This window comes from Tenrec ecaudatus, chromosome 17 (genome assembly GCF_050624435.1).
Source record: "Tenrec ecaudatus isolate mTenEca1 chromosome 17, mTenEca1.hap1, whole genome shotgun sequence".
Classification (NCBI taxonomy): Eukaryota; Metazoa; Chordata; class Mammalia; order Afrosoricida; family Tenrecidae; genus Tenrec; species Tenrec ecaudatus.
The window spans coordinates 71,114,671-71,134,477 of NC_134546.1; positions in this window are offsets into that span (position 1 = coordinate 71,114,671).

Below are 19,807 nucleotides of genomic sequence, written 5' to 3' on the forward strand. Positions count from 1 at the left end.
CACTGAGGAGTCTGCTACAAGTCCAGAAGATCCAGCCAAAGCAAGTTTTCTATGAGAGTTGCATGGGATTCAGGATACTCAAAAGGTCACTGAATCACTGAATCAAAATTAAGTTCCATGAGAAATTTCAAGGCTAACTGTAAGATAGATTAAAGTTGAAAATTCTGGTAGGTAGATATCATAGTATTCAAACAATATGAATAAACACTTTATGTTGTGTTACATAAGTTCAAGTTATTGGGTACAAACATAACAATGGTTGTGAGAGTACACTGCTAACATTTTCTTTAAACGTTTTATTAAGGGCTCATACAACTCTTATCACAATCTATACATACATTATTTGTGTAGAGCACATCTGTACATTCATTGCCCTCATCATTTTCAAAGCATTTGCTCTCCACTTAAGCCCTTTGCATCAGGTCATTTTTCCCCCTCCCTCCCCACTCCCCCCTCCCTCATGAGCCCTTGATAATTTATAAATGATTATTTTGTCATATCTTGCCCTGTCAGACATCTCCCCTTTTCTGTTGTCTGTCTGCCAGGGACGAGGTCACATGTAATTGGTTCCCTCTTTCTAACCCACTTTCTAACCCACTCTCCCTCTACCCTCCCAGTATCGCCACTCACACCCCTGGTCCTGAAGGTATCATCCACCCTGGATTCCCTGTGCCCCCAGCTCCTATCTGCACCAGTGCACATGCTCTGCTCTATCCAGACTTGCAAGGTAGAATTCAGATCATGATAGTGGGGGTCGGGGGGGGGGGAAGCATTTAGGAACTAGAGGAAAGCTGTATTCTTCATGGATACTACATCACACCCTGACTGACTCATCTCCTCCCCTAGGCCCCTCTGCAAGGGGATATCCTCTATGCACTTCCCCCTTCATTCACTATGGTAAGATTTTTTGTTCTGATGATGCTTTAAACCTGATCTTTCGACACCTTGTGATCGCACAGCCTGGTGTGCTTCTTCCATGTGGGCTTTGTTGCTTCTGAACTAGATGGCCGCTTGTTTACCTTCAAGCCTTTAAGACCCCAGACACTATCTCCTTTGATAGCCGAGCACCATCAGCAATCCTCTCCACATTTGCTTATGCACCCGTTTGTCCTCAGTGATCGTATCACGGAAGTGTACACCCAATGATATGATTTTTTTGTTCTTTGATGCCTGGTAACTGATTGCTTCGGAACCAAGTGATCACACAGGCGGCGTCGTCTTCCATGTGGGCTTTGTTGCTTCTGAGCTAGATAGCCGGTGTTTATCGTCAAGCCTTTAAAACTCCAGACGCTATCTCTTTTGATAGCTGGCACCTAAGCTTTCTTTACCACATTTGCTTGTTCACCCGCTTTGTCTGCAGCGGTGTGTCAGGAGGGTGAGCATCATAGAATGTCAATTTAATAGAAGTATTCTTACATTGAGGGAGTACTTGATTAGAGGCCCAATGTCCTTCCGCCACTTTAATCCTAAACCTATAAATATAGGCACATAGATCTATTTCCCCATCCTCATATACATTTGCATATGTACATGTCTTTGTCTTGACCTCTACAAATACCCTTTGCCTCCCAGCTCTTTCCTCTATTTCCCTTGACTTTCCTCCAGTCCCACTATCATGCTCAGTACCTACGTGGGTTTCAGCAATACCTCTTCGCTACATTACGCTTGATCATGCCCTACCAGGTCTGCCACAACCACCTTACCACCAAATTGGATCAATTGTTCCCTTGTCCCTGGGTTTGTTAACACCACTTCCTTACCCCCCACCTCCCCCTATCCCATTTTCCCCAGAACTGTCAGTCCCGTTGTTTTTCCTCCAGTTTGTTCATCCAACCTATCTTATTTAGACAGACCTGCGGAGATAATAACATGCAAAAAACAAGACACAGCAAAACCAAGCAACAATATACAATAACACAACAACAACAAACCACTGAAAAAGAACAAAATAAAATACAACAAGAAAGAACAGCTTGTAGTTAGTTCAAGGATCTTTTGTTGGTACTAACATTTTCGATGAGAAAAGTAATAACCTGATACCAAGGTAAGATGATACTTCAAGAAAACTGTAGACCAATATTGGAAATGGATCTACATGAAAAAGTTCTAAAATGATTGGGAACTGAGTCAGACAACACTTTAAAATAAATATATACTGTGATTAATTGAAATCTGTCCTAGTGTTGTTTTAACATAAAATAAGCACTGTAATATACCAATTAATGTAAAGAAATATTTTTACATTACAAAAAAATTGATAATTATCAAAACACATACAAAACAAAGTCAAACACTTTTAATGTTCAGGAAAAGAAACCTTTACAAATCTAACATAAAATAAATATAGTTCAATATGTTAATATGCTAATAAACATTCCTTAAAAAAAAAAGGTCAAAATGTCAGACTTAGAGGAAAGAGAAAAAACATCACCCTACCTCAGAAAAATTACAAAAATATCCACTTTCACCACTGATATTAAAAATTGACTGTACAGTAAGATTACAACAATCAGAATAAGATTTATGATTTTTTAGGGATGAGGCTGCCAAAGATTAATAAAAATTTCTCTAATCATAAATTAATGATTGTATGCATGAAATATTCAAAATATGCCATAAATAGGTAATAAATATAAAAACGCTGTAGGCTACATTTCAATACGCAAAAATAACTTTTGGTACTTAATTCACAAATCATTAACTGCTAAACAACAGCTGTCAAACTATTAACCCTTATACCTTAACATGCTAAGCATCTGTACAATACGCTGATAATCTCCTCAAACACTGAAGCCCTAACTACCTGAAAAGCCCCTCACCATCCAGAATGGCTATCAACACCGTGAGTATTCCCTGATAGTTACCACCAATTTATTTTTAAAATTAGCCTAATTCATTTATCCCAATTTTTAAACTCAGGAAGACAACTTAGACTATATTCTATAACCTTAATCCTAAATTTATAACCCAAAGTCTCAAATTGAGAAACCAACTTCCAAAACTGTACTGTTCAAACAATAACTATACATCTTTATATCATAATACATAAACCCTAAGTAATTCAAAACGTGAGAGGTTAGGCAGAACACATTGTAAACATAAAGCCCTTTCATCTGTCCACTAACATCTAACTCCTGACACTTAGGTTCCATTTCTGTCCATTGGCTCTTGTTCTTGATGCAGGAACATTAATCCCAGGACCTAGATTCCCATCATAAGTACAGACTCTGACTCTAGCACTCTGCAACCCTAAATTGAACCCAAATCTAACCCATCAAGAAACTCACATTGTCCCACATGGAAGTAGCACACCAACATGTGTGATCATGAAGGGCCGAGGAGACCAGGTTTCAAGCACCAAAGGCGGGTGAAAAAAAATCATATCATCGTGAATGAGGGGAGGGCATGATGGTGAGCCAATGCCCATCTATGGATAAATGAACATCCCTTGCAGAGGGGTAGTAGGGAGGAGATGAGTCACTCAGGGTTCAGTGTAGCAATAATAAAGCTCCCAACCTTCCTCTAGTTTTTAAATACTTCCTCCCCCCCCAACTAGCATGATCCCAATTCTACCCTACAAACCTGGTTAGACCAGAGGATGCATAGCGGTACAGATGGTATCTGGAAACACAGAGAATCTAGGACAGATGAACCCATCAGGACCAATGGTGAGAGCGGCGATACCGGGAGGGAAGGGGGAGGGTTAGAAAGGGGGAACTGTTCACAGGGATATACATATAATCTCCTCTCTGGGGGATAGGCAACAGAAAAGTGGGGGGAGGGAGACGCCAGGCAGTGTAAGATAAGATAAAATAATAATTTAAATTATTAAGGGTTCATGAAGAAGGGGGGAGGGAAAGGAGAACAATGAGGAGCTGATTCCAGGAACCCAAGCAGAAGGCAAATTTTGAGAATGATGAGGGCAACGAATGTATAGTGTGCTTTACACAATTGATGTATGTATGGATTGTGATAAGTGTTGTATGATCCCCAATAAAATGATTTAAAAAAAAAAGAAACTCACATTGCTAATTATGTATGTGGAGCTGTCTTCTCTGTGTCTTTACCTAAATGTAAGGAACTAAGGTAGGTAGACAGATAAAACCAGGAACCACATGAATAGTTTCTGATTAGCAGCATGATTCATGATAGTTGACAAAATAAAGTGGTTCATAAATGTTCATGTGATAAACAACATCATGTCCATATCACAGGTCTCTTGTGGATCTTCCTTTTACTGTGTCCTAGCTTCAAGGAGACTTCTCTGCTATTAGACATACGCAGGGATGTGTTAACCAATAAGCAAGGTGCCTGCGGGTGCAGTTGTTCTGATTTACTAATTTGTAAATTCCAATTTCATCTGGTTTCTTCTTCAAAGATGTAGTGAAACACATGTTAAATAAGGCATATTAATTACTGCTTATTCTGTCATCGCCCCCTTCCCTCCCCTCATTTCCAAGGGACACTCAAGTCATGAGAGATACAGGGGGCAGAAAATTAAAAGTACATACATTGGAACCATTGTATCCATTTTTTCAAAACTAAGATTGGCCTTTTACTCAGACCTAGGCTCAGAGAATGATTTTTTTGTACCCCTCAACGAGTGTGCGCTGAGAACTCTAAAATATTTTGATGTGACTTCCCGACATGATCGCTGAAGACAGAAGTGTGCATAACCAAATGTGGTAAAGAAAGCTGATGGTGCCCAGCTATCAAAAAGATATAGCGTCTGGAGTCTTAAAGGCTTGAAGGCAAACAAGCGGCTATCTAGCTCGGAAGCAACAAAGCCCACAGAGAAGAAGCACACAAGCCTAAGTGAATACGAGTTGTTGAAGGGACCAGGTAGCAGACACCAAAGAACAAAAACCATCATTGTGTGATCACCTTCCCCACATAAACGCTGAAGACGAATGTGTGCATAAGAAAGTATGGTGAAGAAGGCTGATGGTGCATGGCTATTGAGAGATATAGTGACTGGGGACTTAAAGGCTTGAAAGTAAAAAAGCAGCCATCGAGGACCTGATGCAGAGGGCTTAAGTGGAAAGCAAGTGCTTTGAGAGGGATTAGGACAAAGAATGTACGGATGTGCTTTATACAATTGATGTTTGTATATATATGGATTGTGATAAGAGTTGTATGAGCCCCTAATAAAATGTTAAAAAATTAAAATTAAAATAAAAAAGCAGCCATCTAGCCCAGAAACAACAAACCCACATGGAAGCAGCACTCCAACATATGTGATTATGAAAGGTCAGGGGGACTAGGTTTCACACAAAAAAGGCAGGGGGATATCATATCATCGTGAATGAGGGGAGTGTGTGATGGGGACTCAATGTCCATCTGTAGATAACTAGACATCCCTTGCAGAGGAGTAGTGGGGAGGAGATGAGTCACTCAGGGTCAAGTGTAGAAACAATGAAACTCAAAACCTTCCTCTAGTTCTTGAACGCTTCCTCCCCTCCAATTACCATGATCCCAATTCTACCTTGCAAACCCAGTTAGACCAGAGGATGCACAGCTGTGCAGTAGGGATCTGGAAACACAGGAAATCTAGGACAGATGAACCCCTCAGGACCAGCGGTGGTCGTGGCGACATTGGGAGGGAAGGGGGTATAGAAAGGGGGAACTGATCTCGGGGATCTACATGTTACCTCCTCTCTGGGGAATGAGCAACAGTAAAGTGGGTGAGGGGAGATGCCGGACAGTATCATATAGGATAGAATAATAATTTATAAGTTATTAAGGGTTCATTAGGGAGAGGGGAGCAGGGAGGGAGGTGAGGGCAAAAAAGGAAAATGAGCTGATTCCAGGAATCCAAGTGGAAGGCGAATTTTGAGAATGATGAGGGCAACAAATGTATAAGGGTGTTTTACTCAATTGATATATGCATGGATTGTAGTAAGAGTTGTATGAGCCCCAATAAAACAATTTATAAAAAATTATAAAAAAGAAAAAAATATTTTGGTGAGCGCCAACAAATTAACCTCAGAATACACACTTTAAGTGGAGCTGTATCTTTACACCAAACTGGAAACATGTCAATCCTATGGACACCCTGTGTGTCCAGTGCCAGGAACTCCCTGTCAGAGCACACTGGGGTTCTCTGCTCATGAAGAAGTAAGTCCTCAAAGAGTTACTCATGAGAACAACAGTAGGATTGAAGAGTGCAGTGTTAAAGAGAATTGAGCCAATAATAGGATCAATCACTAGGTGGGGCTTATTTGGGGAGAGATCCCCAAGTGGGACTCTTCACACAATAAGTGGAAAGTTGCAGCATCACCAGACATTAGGAAACAAGTCTCAGGGGCTGTCTGAGAGATGAAAGTCTTAGCACCCCAGTTAGTGAAGATCTGTGGATGGGAGTGACTGCATAAAGTCTAATTGAAGGGTCTCCCTGTAGATTAAGCCTCCATTGAATTATTTCTGATCATTAAGTAAGGATATAGTTTGAATTTGCCCAGAGGCAGAGGAACTTGGAAAGTGGACAACTTTTCCACCATTCTCCAGCCAATCCAAGGTGTCCTATATTCCTTAAATTTACCCCTAACTCTCTACATCTGATGGCCCTGGACCAGTCTTTTAAAATGGTTTATCTGACAGTGTATATGCCCCAATTATGGTCCTGTCCCTGCTTCTGTAGTCCTGTTAGGTAGCTTAGCCTAGGGAATTGGGAAGTCCGTTTATGCATGCCCAGGAGAGCCAGCAAAGGACAAAGCTGGATTTTCCTGCCAGTGGGTGGAGATGGGCGTTACACCTGGAGCAGCAAACATGGGCCAGGTTACTGCAATTCAGCCAATGGGATCGACCTGGGGTCGTTCACCACGCCTCCCCCAGGAAACCTTAAGAAGGCAGGAACCAAGAGGGAGAGGGTCTTGCTTGGGTGGTCTGGTTGTCTTCGTAGGAGGGGAGAGATCCTTGCGTGTCCCGGAGCAGTCTCTGCCAGGCCGCATGATCAAAGGAATCCTATAGGTGCCGTGTCAAACCTGATGCTTCTTTGAACTTTCATTAAATTCACTTGGATCACGAGCCCTGCTTCGGCATGAAATCTTTCTCGCGCGGAGCCAAGGACCGAGGCTGAAATCTAGTCCCGCAGAGAGAGAGACCTTACAGTCCCACTTATAACAATGATGTATTGATGGTCCACCAATCATGAACTTGTGAGTTTCCTTTGTTCCAATATTATCCAATTAGATTCTCGACTTCAATATTTCCTTGACCTACACTAATGATCTCCTTTGTATTCTCTTTGTCTCTATTATGACTTAATAAATGTTCTCCTTAAATTATATTTGAGATTGGAGTCCCTTTTGCAGTTTAAAACAGAGCACAAGCTAGTTTCTGATGGGTAGATATGAGTGAGGAGGCACACACAGATGTTTGAGAGTAAAAAGGAGACCCCATTTTAAATATAGTTTAAAGGGAACATTTGTTAAATCTTAAGAAATACAGACAGCACAAAGACACAAACATGTCATCTGGATGAGGGAAGTCAACAACACGAGGTGGAAATGGCTTTCCAGGTTCACAATTGAGATGTGATCTAAAGGGGGTGGGGGGGGGGCGGCGGGGCAAAGGAAACTGGCACAAAAGCATGATTGGTGACCAATCAATACATCACAATGACAGAGACTTCTTTGATATTGGTCCAGGGCCTTCTGACCCTGCAGTCAGGGCAAGACTGATAGGAAGTGGCTCCTATCTAGGAGACCCCTGTAATGTCTCCAGTTTGATGACCTCCATCAAGGGCACACAGGCCTGTTAACTTACAAGAAACACCTACCCTACCTGGAAGCCTGGGTCCAAAGCCCTCTGCCTGAGGGCCACGTTACCTACAACCTTGCTTCCTAGACAGAAAGCACTCAATGGAAGCTTACTCTGTGTGGGGCTCTGCAATCTATGTGAGGACTAAATCTATGCGGGGATCTGGGGCTGTCACTGCTACTGTGCCCTTTTGCAAAGCAAGGTGCTGAGAAGTTAAGCTCTACTACAGACCTCGGTCATAGGGGAGTGGCCTCATGACTGCAAGGCTGGCCTCTCCTTTCAGAAAAGGCCACTCTGCGGTCCCCTGCTCTCATGCCTGATAACTGACAAGGAGGGAACGAGCCCCAGGCAAGAACCCACCCTCAATCACGCCTTTCTTGCGTGAGGGGTGAGGGTGAATGAGGGGCTCTGGGCAGGAAAAGGGGACCTGCATATTCCCAACACTGAAGGAAGAAAGGCTTGTAACCAGCTCAGAAAGGATTTAACTGGAAATATCCCAGCGGGTCGTGGCGACCTGGAAAGCGGGCAGACAGGATGCAGGAACTGTAATATCCGTGGGGATTGGGGCACAGCCGGCGATGCCAGGCCTGTAGGGGACACCGAGCCTAAGTTCAGCATAGAAACATAGGGACTCACCCTCGTGGGACGCTCAGGCTGCAACTCCTCAGTCAGAGGAAGTGAGTTTGGCAGGAAATTGCCTCACCTGGGTAGGGGTGGAGTCTTTCCCAAGGGGCGGGGTCTGGAGGTAATGAAAGACTCCTGTAGGGAGGGGCCTGGAAGTGAAGCTCAGGGCCTGGAGTGGCAACGGATCCTTTCTTAGTAGTTTTTTCTTAGTCTGGAAGTTCTGCTAAAAGTTCTTCACTCTGGGTGACCCTGCTTGCATTTGAAACACCTTTGCATTTTAATCACAACAACACACAAGCCTGGAGAGAAAGAAAAACTGACAGAATAGTTGTGAGTGGAGGGCATGCTTCCCAACTTCTTAGACTTTTGTTAATTAGCAATTCAAGAAGAAAGTACATCATATTAAAAACAAACAAAAATTGAATGGGCTGTCTTTCCTTTAAGAACAGTTGTAAGCAGACAGAGGTAAAAATGGGCACAATCCTGATAAAAATGGGCCTTGTGTTAGTGACAATTGAACACATCATTGAGTGGTTAAAAATTAGCAATTCAGAGAGAAAGAACACCTTATTAAATTAGCTGAGGAGGTTTCTGATCTATTTCATTGTTTCACCTATAATCACATGGGCTGTCTTTTTTTTCTTCATCTGAATTCATCTAATGTCCCATTCAATACCTTATGTACATTGGTTTGTCCTTGATAGTCAATGACCCACAAGATTTTTACCTCCCCAAACTCTACTGTGGCCAGGATTGTTTATCATTGCTATTGAAACAGTCAGTGAAAAAGCAGAATTTTGCTATCACGAGATGCCAAAGGGACCAGGTATAAGGCATCATGCAAAAAAAAAAAAAGAATATATATATGTGTGTGTGTGTGTATGTGTATATGTATATGTTTGTATGTAAATATATGTGTGTGTGTGTATATATATATATATACCATAGTGAATGAAGGGGGAAGTGCAGAGTGGAGACCTGAGGCCCAAGTGTCGACCACTGGAGATCCCCTCACAGAGGGGTTTAGGAAAGGAGACAGGTCAGTCAGGGTGCGATGTAGTAACAATGAAGTACACAGCTTTCCCCCAGATCCTGGATGCTTCCTCCTCCAACTACCGTGATCCGAATTCTACCTTGCAGGAGTAGATAGGGCAGAGGTTGTACACTGGTGCATATGGGGGCTGGAGGCACAGGGAATCCAGGGTGGATGATACCTTCAGGACCAGTGGTGTGAGGAGTGAGGCTGGGAGAGTGGAGAATGGGTGGGTTGGAAAGGGGGAACTGATTAAAAGGATCCACATGTGACCTCATCCCTGGGAGATGGATGGCAGAGAAGGGGGAGAAGGGAGACTTCGGATAGGGCAAGATATGACAAAGTAACAATCCGTGGATTATCAAGGGCTCATGAGGGAGGGGCAAGCGGGGAGGGAGGGGAAAAAAAAGGAGGACCTGATGCAGAGGGCTTAAGTGGAGAGCAAATGCTTTGAGAGTGATTAGGGAAAAGAATGTACAGATGTGCCTTATACATTTGATGTATGTATATGCATGGATTGTGATAAGAGTTGTATGAGCCCCTAATAAAATGTTTTTTTTTTTTAAAAAAGAAAAAGCAGTTGTGCTCACAATGAAAAATGGTCAGGGATCATCAGGCAACTATGGAAAAAATGGACTTAAAAGACTTTTGACAGAGGAGAATTTCTATTGGGCACTGAAATAGAATGAATTTCTCTGACATGGCAATGTGTTCATTATCAACTCTGGAAGAAAGCATATTTCAATTTAAAAACCAGCAACAACAGTTCTTCCCTCTTCTCTGTTGTCCCAAGTCTTAGTCTGCTTCTTAACTTAGGTCTATTTGTCTAAGCATTTTGCTATGCTGCTTTCAGTTTGCAGAATAATGGATAAGGTGACCAATGGGGGGAGGTATTCTTGGGCTCTTGATTAAAAATTTGGTCTATATGGAGCAACAAAAATTCTCATAGAACGCAAAAATATTATTGTAATATATATTTTTGAATTTCAACATAAGTACAATTTACAAATATATAATACATCAAAATTATGTATAGTATTATTTTGTTCTTTGGCATATTTCTCATTTGAGTGAATTTTTTTAGTAGATTGTGTTGGATTGGGGAAGGAAACGTAAGCTCACCTTGGGCCCACGGAAGAATTAAGACAGGTTGAGATGCAAAAGTGGAAAAAGGAGTTTATTTGCTAGCTCAAACTAGGGCTTCCCTCCCTCCACTGCCCAGCACAGTGGGGACCCAGCGTCCAAAAGGGAATCAGCCCTGAGTTCTTTGTTCCCTGGGATTTTATGGGGCCAGAATGGGTGGCAGTCCACCCTTGCTGTTCTTTAAATTTATTGGAGAAAACTTCTGGCATCAGCGTTGTCCAGTGGTGGTTTGCAAGCAGTTTTGCTTGTATTTTCTTGACTGGTCAATTGGGGTGGTGGTCGCTGTACCCTACTGGTCAGCATGGGACAGATGATGCCTTCTCTGACTGAATTACCTCAGTGTCCAGGAATCTGAAATTAGAGCTTAAGCCTGCCCCAGACTTTGGTTTTATACAGCCTGTCATGGTGCTGGTGCTGGCAGTTGTAAACCAGGACCCCACAATTGCTCTTTTTGTTTGAAATGTCATTAAAATTTTTACAAGATTTTGTAAAATTATATTTCACACATGAAATTGCTTTCAAAGTCTCAACACTTAATTATGATTTTTCTGATGTCCACACTTTATTTAACATAGAAAAAATGCATTCAGTCGCAGCATTAGTTCCTAGTAAGGACAGCACGTATTCCACAATTTTTAGTGCATTATTGTATGGAACATGTTTTGTTTCAAAATGAGGAAATATTTCTAACCATTTGTTCTCTATTGTGATTTTTGCTGATGCCCAAGATTTAGCCTTTTCCTTATCAATATATTTTTAATAATACCTCATTAAAAAGATCGTTTTCAGAAATAATACTATATGGGAAATTTTTAGTAATATGATCGAATGATTTTTGCACATTCCAATTATTGTTTTAATGAAACCCAATGAAAATGTTAAATGTCATTGTAATGTACCGTCCACTCTTCTAAATAATCTATGCAGTAACTATAGAACTTTTTAACATGATTCATGATATCTGCACGATTTATTGCACCTTGTTTTTCTAGATGGCTTATACTATTATGGATAGTTAACAGAAGAAATTTATTTTCTAACTGCTCTTGACACTGAAATTTTAAATTATTAACTCCATTTGCTACTTGAATTACCAAAATGTGGTCACCTTCAGTAAATTTTATAGCATTTTGAAAAAGAGCTGCTTGATTGTGTTCAAACTCTAGCCAAAATTTTGAAGATTCTTTTTTTAAAAACTCTTCTAAAATTCTAGGACATTAATCCTGTGATAGAAAGTAGGATTTCAAAGGATGGATCGTATATTTTCAAAATTCTTTTGACAGCAGGCAAAAGAGCTAAACAACACGTTCTACTGTATCCAAGTATTTTCTGATATTCGATTTCTGCATTTTCACAAAATTCTTTAAGCATTTCAACGTGCACAGTGTATATATAGCAATAAGAATATATTTTAATAATAATATTTTCCACATCTACGGGCAACAAATCAGCAGCTGTTTGAATGGCGTTATGTATTATGTATATTCCCTTCCCGTTCTCCCCCGCACCTTCCCTAGTTTGTTGTGCATTCTTTCCAAAAATGAGGACTTTTTTAAAGTGCCACGGGAAAAAAATGTTAAAAATTGGGACTGCCCGCCAAAAGCGGGGCTTCTGGTCACCTTAAGCACAGGTGACAAGACTGGGCAAACCCAGGAGGAAGCCCTAATGTTTTGTGTACTAGCTGCAGCCACTTGCTTCCTGAACAACATTCACTTCTTCCTGGCTAGAGAAGCAACAGACCCTGGGGCTCACCTTTGAGCTGAAGTGAGAGTCTTAGGGAGGAAATAATGGAGGGGGTTTATGTGGGGGGAAGTCAGATGCTCACAGGCATCCTCCCTGAGAGTGATCAGTTGCCAGACTGCAGAGGGCCCCACTCCCTGCTGTTAAGGGCAATGGACACCTGCAGTCATCTATTTGGTTCCTGTAGGTGGAGTCCACACAATACTGATAATGGTTCCTATGGAGATCCAGAGAACAGGTCAAACTTAAGCTACCATCCTAAATGTAGGATCCGCCCATCTTGGCACATGTTTCCCCCCAATCCCTCCTCTTCCTATTGCATGTATGTCCCTAGACCACCTCCCCTCACTGCTGTATAACATAGTGCAGCCCCTCCCAGTGACGCATGCCTTTACCTCTAATGAGTGAGCTTGCACACCCGCCGGAGGTATATAAGCCTGGGTTAGCAATGGGTCTCTCTTGCTGGTCTCCCCCTGCCTCTCTACTTCAGTCCCTCTCCTCCCATTTCCCTTACCCTAGTCCTCCTTCCCTTCCCCCTCTCCACATGGACCACCAAGGAGGGCTGAGGTGAGCAATGCTACCATGAAATGCGTCTGACTCCATTATTTGACTCTTCTATCTCTCTGGTTCTTGATGACTTTAATATAAGAGATATATAAGTATTATATCTCAAACTTACAATTGTGCTTACTGAACCCGTGATTACTGTGGGGGGCTGGCACCCCCAACTCATACCACACAACACAATTTTAATTTTGTACAAAACAAACGGAATATTTTCTTCATCTCTTGGATACTCAAGTACACTTTAACTTCCATGTGGAGCTTATCCATGTCTGAGACCATGAAAATCAACCACTACAGCACCTGTCTAGTTTTGGACTATTTTTATAAGGACACTACCTGCTGTGGTAAAGATGAGACATTATGGTTTATAAAATATAAAAAACAAAAGCCTACAGAACTTTTACTCTGCTCCCTATGGTTATATGAGTAAGAATTCACATGACAGCTCTGACTTTATTGTTCTTTTAAATGCATTCTCTTATGCCATATAAATAAAACCTTAGAGTGTTTGTGTATTTGCAAACCAGAGGCAAATACAAGAGATAAATCACTGCAACCGTGGTGCTTGGTAGAGGGGAAGCAAACAAGAGGAAAACTTTTTAGATTGACAAAGGCTAAAACAATGGGCTCAAATATAAGAACACTCTGAGGCTGATACAGGACAGGACAGTGTTTCTCCCTGTGATACACGGGGTCACTATGATTTGGAACTCACTGAGTGACCCCTAACGACCACCTCCCTTGTATAAGTACTGAAATGTTAGAGTGCTTCTTCTTTAAATAAGCAGTAAAGTAATAATCATTCCAGAATAATTATTGAAAATATAAAATCATGGTTTTAATATATATATACCTGCAAGATGAAGCAATAATCAATGACAAATTGAACAGGGTAGTACATTGGAATGAGGAACTTTATTTATTTATTTATTACTTTAATGCCTGTGAAACTTTAAAAGAAAATTTTAAGAATATAGAGTATATGGGGTAAAATTATTTATAAAATATAATACAACAGGATATATTATACTGGTGTTTTAACAATAAAGTAGCATATTTGATGATTACATAACTTTATTGAATTGGAAAACTGATTAGATCATCCATCAGAGTAGTTTGGGATGGATTGAGTTTGAGAGCGCCTATCCTTGACTTTGAATTCATATTTCACCTTGACTCAGTGGGATTATTACCAGGGACGCAAATATGATTCAGTATTAGAAAAACTATTATGTAATCAACTACATAAACAGACTAAGGATAAAAACCATATGATCATATTAATAGGTGCAGAAAAGGCATTTGACAATATCTAACATCCATTCCTGATAAAAACACTCAATGACATAGAAGTAGCTAGGAGAGATCTCAACATATGAAATGTATTAAAGGAAACACAGTCCGTGAAGGACAATTAGTTGACTGGAACTTGCTGAAAATAAGACACTAATTCACACAGAAAGTTTCATCAAAAGAGTCATACAGAACCCACAGATTATGGGGAAATAAATCTTTAGCAGTGAGGAGAGGGAGAGCGCTGGGGAGGAGAAGGAGAGGAAGAGGAGATGACAACTGGACAACTGGACAACTGTGGCATTTTCAGGAATTACCATCTTGATGCTCACTGGGCATGCATCAAGGGACAGGAGTCTCGGGTGTGGGTGCTGTAGCACAGGGAGCAGAGCCTGACATCCTTGTCTGAGGATGAAGCAGGTTGTGCAGGGTCTCCCCATTGTGGCTCTTGATTCTACAGGGCTTAGGCCTGTTCTTTGAGTTGGGTGGTTGAGAGGCGTTCAGGTGGAAGCCAGGAGAGAGGTGGTCAAGTGGAGCAGATGGCATCAGATTCTGTCATGTGTGTGTCTCTGTGGTCCTAGCCGCTGGAGTGCCTCTCAGGGGAAATTCCCACATGGGAAACATGCCTTCCACCCACCACTTTTCTTACAGTTTGTCTTTCTGACTGGACTTGTGTGTTGCTGGGATTCAAATGCAAACGTGTTTCAAATGCAAGCAGGGACACCCAAAGGGCACAGGTTTCTGCAGGGTTTCCAGACTAAGAAGAAACTACTAAGAATGGATCCTTAGTCCTGAGCCTTACCTTCAGGCCCCTCCCTCCAGGTGGCCCTCATTATCTCCAAACCCCACCACTTCGAACAGACACCGCCCCACCCCCTCCCCAGGTGATAACAATTTCCTGCTGACACCACTTCCTCTGAGTGAGAAGGATCTGAGTGAGCATCCATGAGTTTCTAAGCGTAAGTGAGATTCTGTGTTTCTGGGCTGATCCCAGGCACGGAATCCCCAGCAGGCCTGGCGTCCCCAAGTGTGTCAGGGTTCTTGGGGAAATTACAGTTCCCGCACCCACCCTGTCCGCCAGTGTTCCAGCTCACTGCAACCCCTGGGACAATTCCTGTTAAATCCTTTCTGAGCGGGCTACAGGCCTCAGCCTTTGGGCCTGGGAATACTCGGGCGTCTTTTTTTCCTCAGATCTCTTCCTGCACCCTCAGCTCTCACCCCAGAAAGACGTGATTGGGGGTGGGTTCTTGCCTGGGGCCCGCTCCCTTCCATGTCAGGTTGCAGGCATGAGAGCATGGGGACCCCAGAGTGGCCTTTACTGAAAGGAGAAGCAGCCTTGCAGTCATCAGGCCACACCACTGATGACCGAGGTCTGTATTAGAGCTTAACTTCTGAGCACCTTGCTTTGCAAAAGGTACCGGAGAAGTGACTGCCCCAAATCCCTGCATAGACTAAGTCCTCATGTAGATTGCAGAGCCCCACAGAGAGTAAGCCTCCACTGAATGTTTTCTGCCCAGGAACCAAGGTAGTAGGTAGTCTGGCCCTCAGGCAGAGGGCTTTGGGGTGTGGCTGACCTTCACCTCCCCAGGCAGCCTATGGAGGGGCAGTCTCTTGAAGGTTTACCTCTGTCTGTGTGTCCTTGATAGAGGTCACCAAACTGGAGACAGTCCAGGGGACTCCTAGACAGGAGCCACATGCTATCAGCCTTTCCCTGACCGCATTAGTCAGAAGGCCTTGGACCCATTTTGTAAGCCCTCTATCTAAGGATGGAATGTCTGTCAGTGTGATGGACTGATTGGCCACCAATCATGCTTTGGGACAGTTTCCTTTGCCCCCCCTCCCCCACATCTTCTTCCTCTCACATCTCAATTGGGAACCAGGGAAGCCATTTCCACCTGTTGGTGGTGGCTTCCCTCATCCAGATGATGTGTCTGTGTCTTTGCGTTGTCTTTGTCTCATAGATTGAATAAATGTTCTCTTTAAGCTCTATTTGAAGAAGATTTCCTTTTTACCCCGATCTTCACTGCATGTCCCTCAACCATTTCTGCCCATCGGAGACAAGCTTGTGCTCTGATTTAGACTGTAAAATGGAATTCCAATCTCAAATATAATTTACCGAGAACATTTATTAAGTCTTAAAAGAGACGAAGAGAATACACAGACACAGGAGATCCTAGTGGAGTTCAGGGAAACAGTCAAGTTGGGAATCTAATGAAATTAGATTGCAACAGAGGAAACGGTCACACGTTTCTGATTGGTGGAGCATCAGTACAGCATTGTTATCAATGGGACTACAGAAGCAGAGAAAGGACCGAAACTGAGCCACCTTCATTGCCAGATAGAGCATTATACAAGATTGTTCCAGGGTCATCTGAGCCAGGCAGTCAGGGCTCAACTGCTAAGGCATGGCTCATGACTATAGAATTCCCCGATTGGCTGGAGAAATGTGGATGGTATCCACTTTCCAAGTTCCTCTGTCCCCGGGCAAATTTAATCCACCTCTTTGCTTACTGATCAGAACGAATTCAATGGGGGCTTAGACTACACTGCCATTCATAGCCATTTACTGACCCCAGTTAGTGTTTGTGACGGGTCCAGACCATGCAGCCCCCTCTCCAGCCTCTCAGAAAGAGGATGACCTGCTGGACTTTGCAGTCCCCTTGCCCCAGCTTTTCAGAAGGATGATCTGCTGGACTTTGCAGTCCCTGCCTCCAGCATTCCGAGGAGGTTCTTTCTCCTGGCAGGGTCCACACAGCCTCTTCCCCCAGCATTCTGGGAAGCAGGTCTGCAGAAAACCAACATGATTTATTCACAGACACATCCTGACTCAAGGCCTTACAGCTGCAGCACTAAAAGCCTCCTTCCCCTTATGTCTCCTTGTCTCGGACCCTGTTCAAGTCCCACTGCCCCACTGCCAGGAGCGACTTCCTTGACCTAGCTTGTTGGGTTGTGGAATCTTCCTGCAATTTTTCTCCACCTAAAAGCCTTTCTTAACTTCACATTCCTGGCTGAATTCTATCTCTGCTCTGTGTCTCAGTCTTCACCTCTCAGGGTGCTAAGATTTTAATCTCTAATAGAGCACCTGAGATTTGTCTGCTGTTGCTCTCCCTTTCCACTTGGAGTGTGAAGATGTTTCCCCTAATAAGCCTCACCTCAGAGATTGGTTGTGTTAATTGCTCATCTCTCTAACACTGCGCTCTTTCACCCCTGACACCAACCCCTTATCATCCCTCTTGGCTCTTAGAGTATTTCTGGCCCAGATTTAATATCCACTAATTTTTTTCTCACCCCGCCCACCGCCGCCTCCACTAATTTTTAATAGGGAATTTTGGTTTCCTTTTTCATCCGTTTGATTTACAGAATCCAGCAATTATTTTATTTATTTTCAGGTCCTTCTATGTATTAATCTGGAGAAAGAATAGATTTTCTTCACCTGTAGTGTTTCAGTGTTGAAAATCCACAGGGCAGTTCTACACTATCCTGTAGGGTCACTATGAGTCACAATTGGTATATTTTAGTGGCACATGCCATCAAGGTCAGCACTCTTTTTCAAATATGAGTTACTTTCACAGTGACAGAGAATTTAAATCTGTCATTTATAATTTATCCTAGCGGATACAGAAAATGTTTTGAAATATCCTGATGTTTATTAATTAACCAGCTGAATTTAGCTTCTGTATTTTCTTGCTTATGTTTAATTGAGTTGGTCTCCATCCCCCACCCCACCCCTCTCCCCACATGACTGATTTTAAAATCATTAATGGTGGACATACATCCACATCCTAGGGGCTGCATACTTTGACTGAAGGACCTTGAGTCTCATTTGCTAACCTGCTGACACTTGCCTCTCTACTTTTCCATTGCTTAAGCTTGCTATTTCTGCATTGGTCCACAGACCCACCAGATTCAAAATTTTAGTGGGCTGCTGCCTATGCCCATATTGGATACCAGCAGGAAGTTTCCTAGCTGCTCCATCCAGCCTCATCAGTGTGTGTAGTTGCGATTAGAGGTGGAAAGTGTTCCCACCTGCCCAGGGTTTGTTGCTTTATAAACCAGAGTTCGAGTAGTGCTCTTGGGGCCCGGATGTATGGAACTCTAGCTGTTTCCTGGCAGCCAGCTCCAGTGAAACTTTTCATTTGGTCCTTTTCGGTGTGGCCCTGATTAATCTTCAGACCTGGATATAACAGTTTCTCGGAACCAAATTCTAAGTATGTAAATTATTTTTATCCTTTTGATTTATTTTTTCATAAGTTAGCTGTCTCTTCAATTTGTTTTCATTTCCTGTACAAGAAATGTGTCCTACTAATAGCTCCTCATTTTAAAAATTGTGTCATATTATTTCTAATACAATGCAACATCCAGATATATAACTCTCATATATAATAAGATAGGATCTTATTTGAAATAAGATACCATTTTCTCTGTGCCCCAGTGCATGGTAATGTTTGAATGTTCTAGCCTTTTATCCACGTGTTCTTGATCAGAGGCTTGTTTTGTCCACTGCGCTACAGTGGATTCTGTGAGTGGTGCCATAGTACCTTACAATCCTCCTTGGGGTTTCTGGGCTTTAATAGTGTGTTACCAGATGGCTACCTCATGGACCACAACTGCTTTCATTTCATGGAGCTGCCAGTCCTTTAACTACTGGAGCAGTAGGGCTTCTTCACGGACTAATTTAGATAGGCCACGCTGACATGTTGTTCATTATAGACATGGTGATTCTTAATGGGAATTATGTTTATTTCTGATTTAGTTATATTTTCAACACAATATTCCATGTGCATACATAGACATGATATGCGCTCATCATGTTCAATTTCCCCTTTGCTTAGGTGTCATGGAGTTAGTCCCATCTTGTGTCTATATCATGTTATAAAGGAGAACAGCTCCATAGTGTTTCTGGAGCATCATGATTGTGGAACTAGAGCTGTTCTTTCACAGTAATGCAGGCTGAGTTTACCTTATCAATCCTCAGGGGAACAGTCCAATCTGTTTGTGCCACCTAGAAACATTCATTGTCCCTAACCCCCCAAAACTAACTCACTGCCACTAAGTCAATTCTGACTCAGTGTTCTTGTATAGGTGTCTAAGATCTATACAGGAGCAATCAGCCTCATATTCCTCTTTTAGATCTGCTGATGGGGTTGAACTGCCAGCCTTGAGGGTAGCAAATGAGGCCAGAATTCATTTTCCCCCTGGAAATGAACCAAATCAAACTGATGCCATCAAATCCACACCAACTCCTGGAGACTCCTGTTGTGTCAGAGCACACGGATGTTGCATAGGGGTTTCAGTGACTGGGTCTCAAAGTGCATCACCCAGGCTTTTTTCCCTGGAGACTCTGAGGAGACACCAACTTCCAATCTCTCCATGAACACCTATCCGTGTTAATCATCTGTAATGCTCAGAGACATCAAAAACGAAGCAAAGCACACATGCGTGCATGTACACACACTTAGGAAAGCCAGAACCTATGTAAGTTGGAAATTTTTCAGAGAAGGAAAACTCTAAAGTAAAAAATGAGGTTGAGTTTCTAATTATAACATGAGAAACCACACAGTTGAATTTGTAAAATTTGCAGGACCCAGAAAAATAAAGTCATTCTGTTAATTTTCAGTTATCAAGTTTGTATGTGAATCGTACATA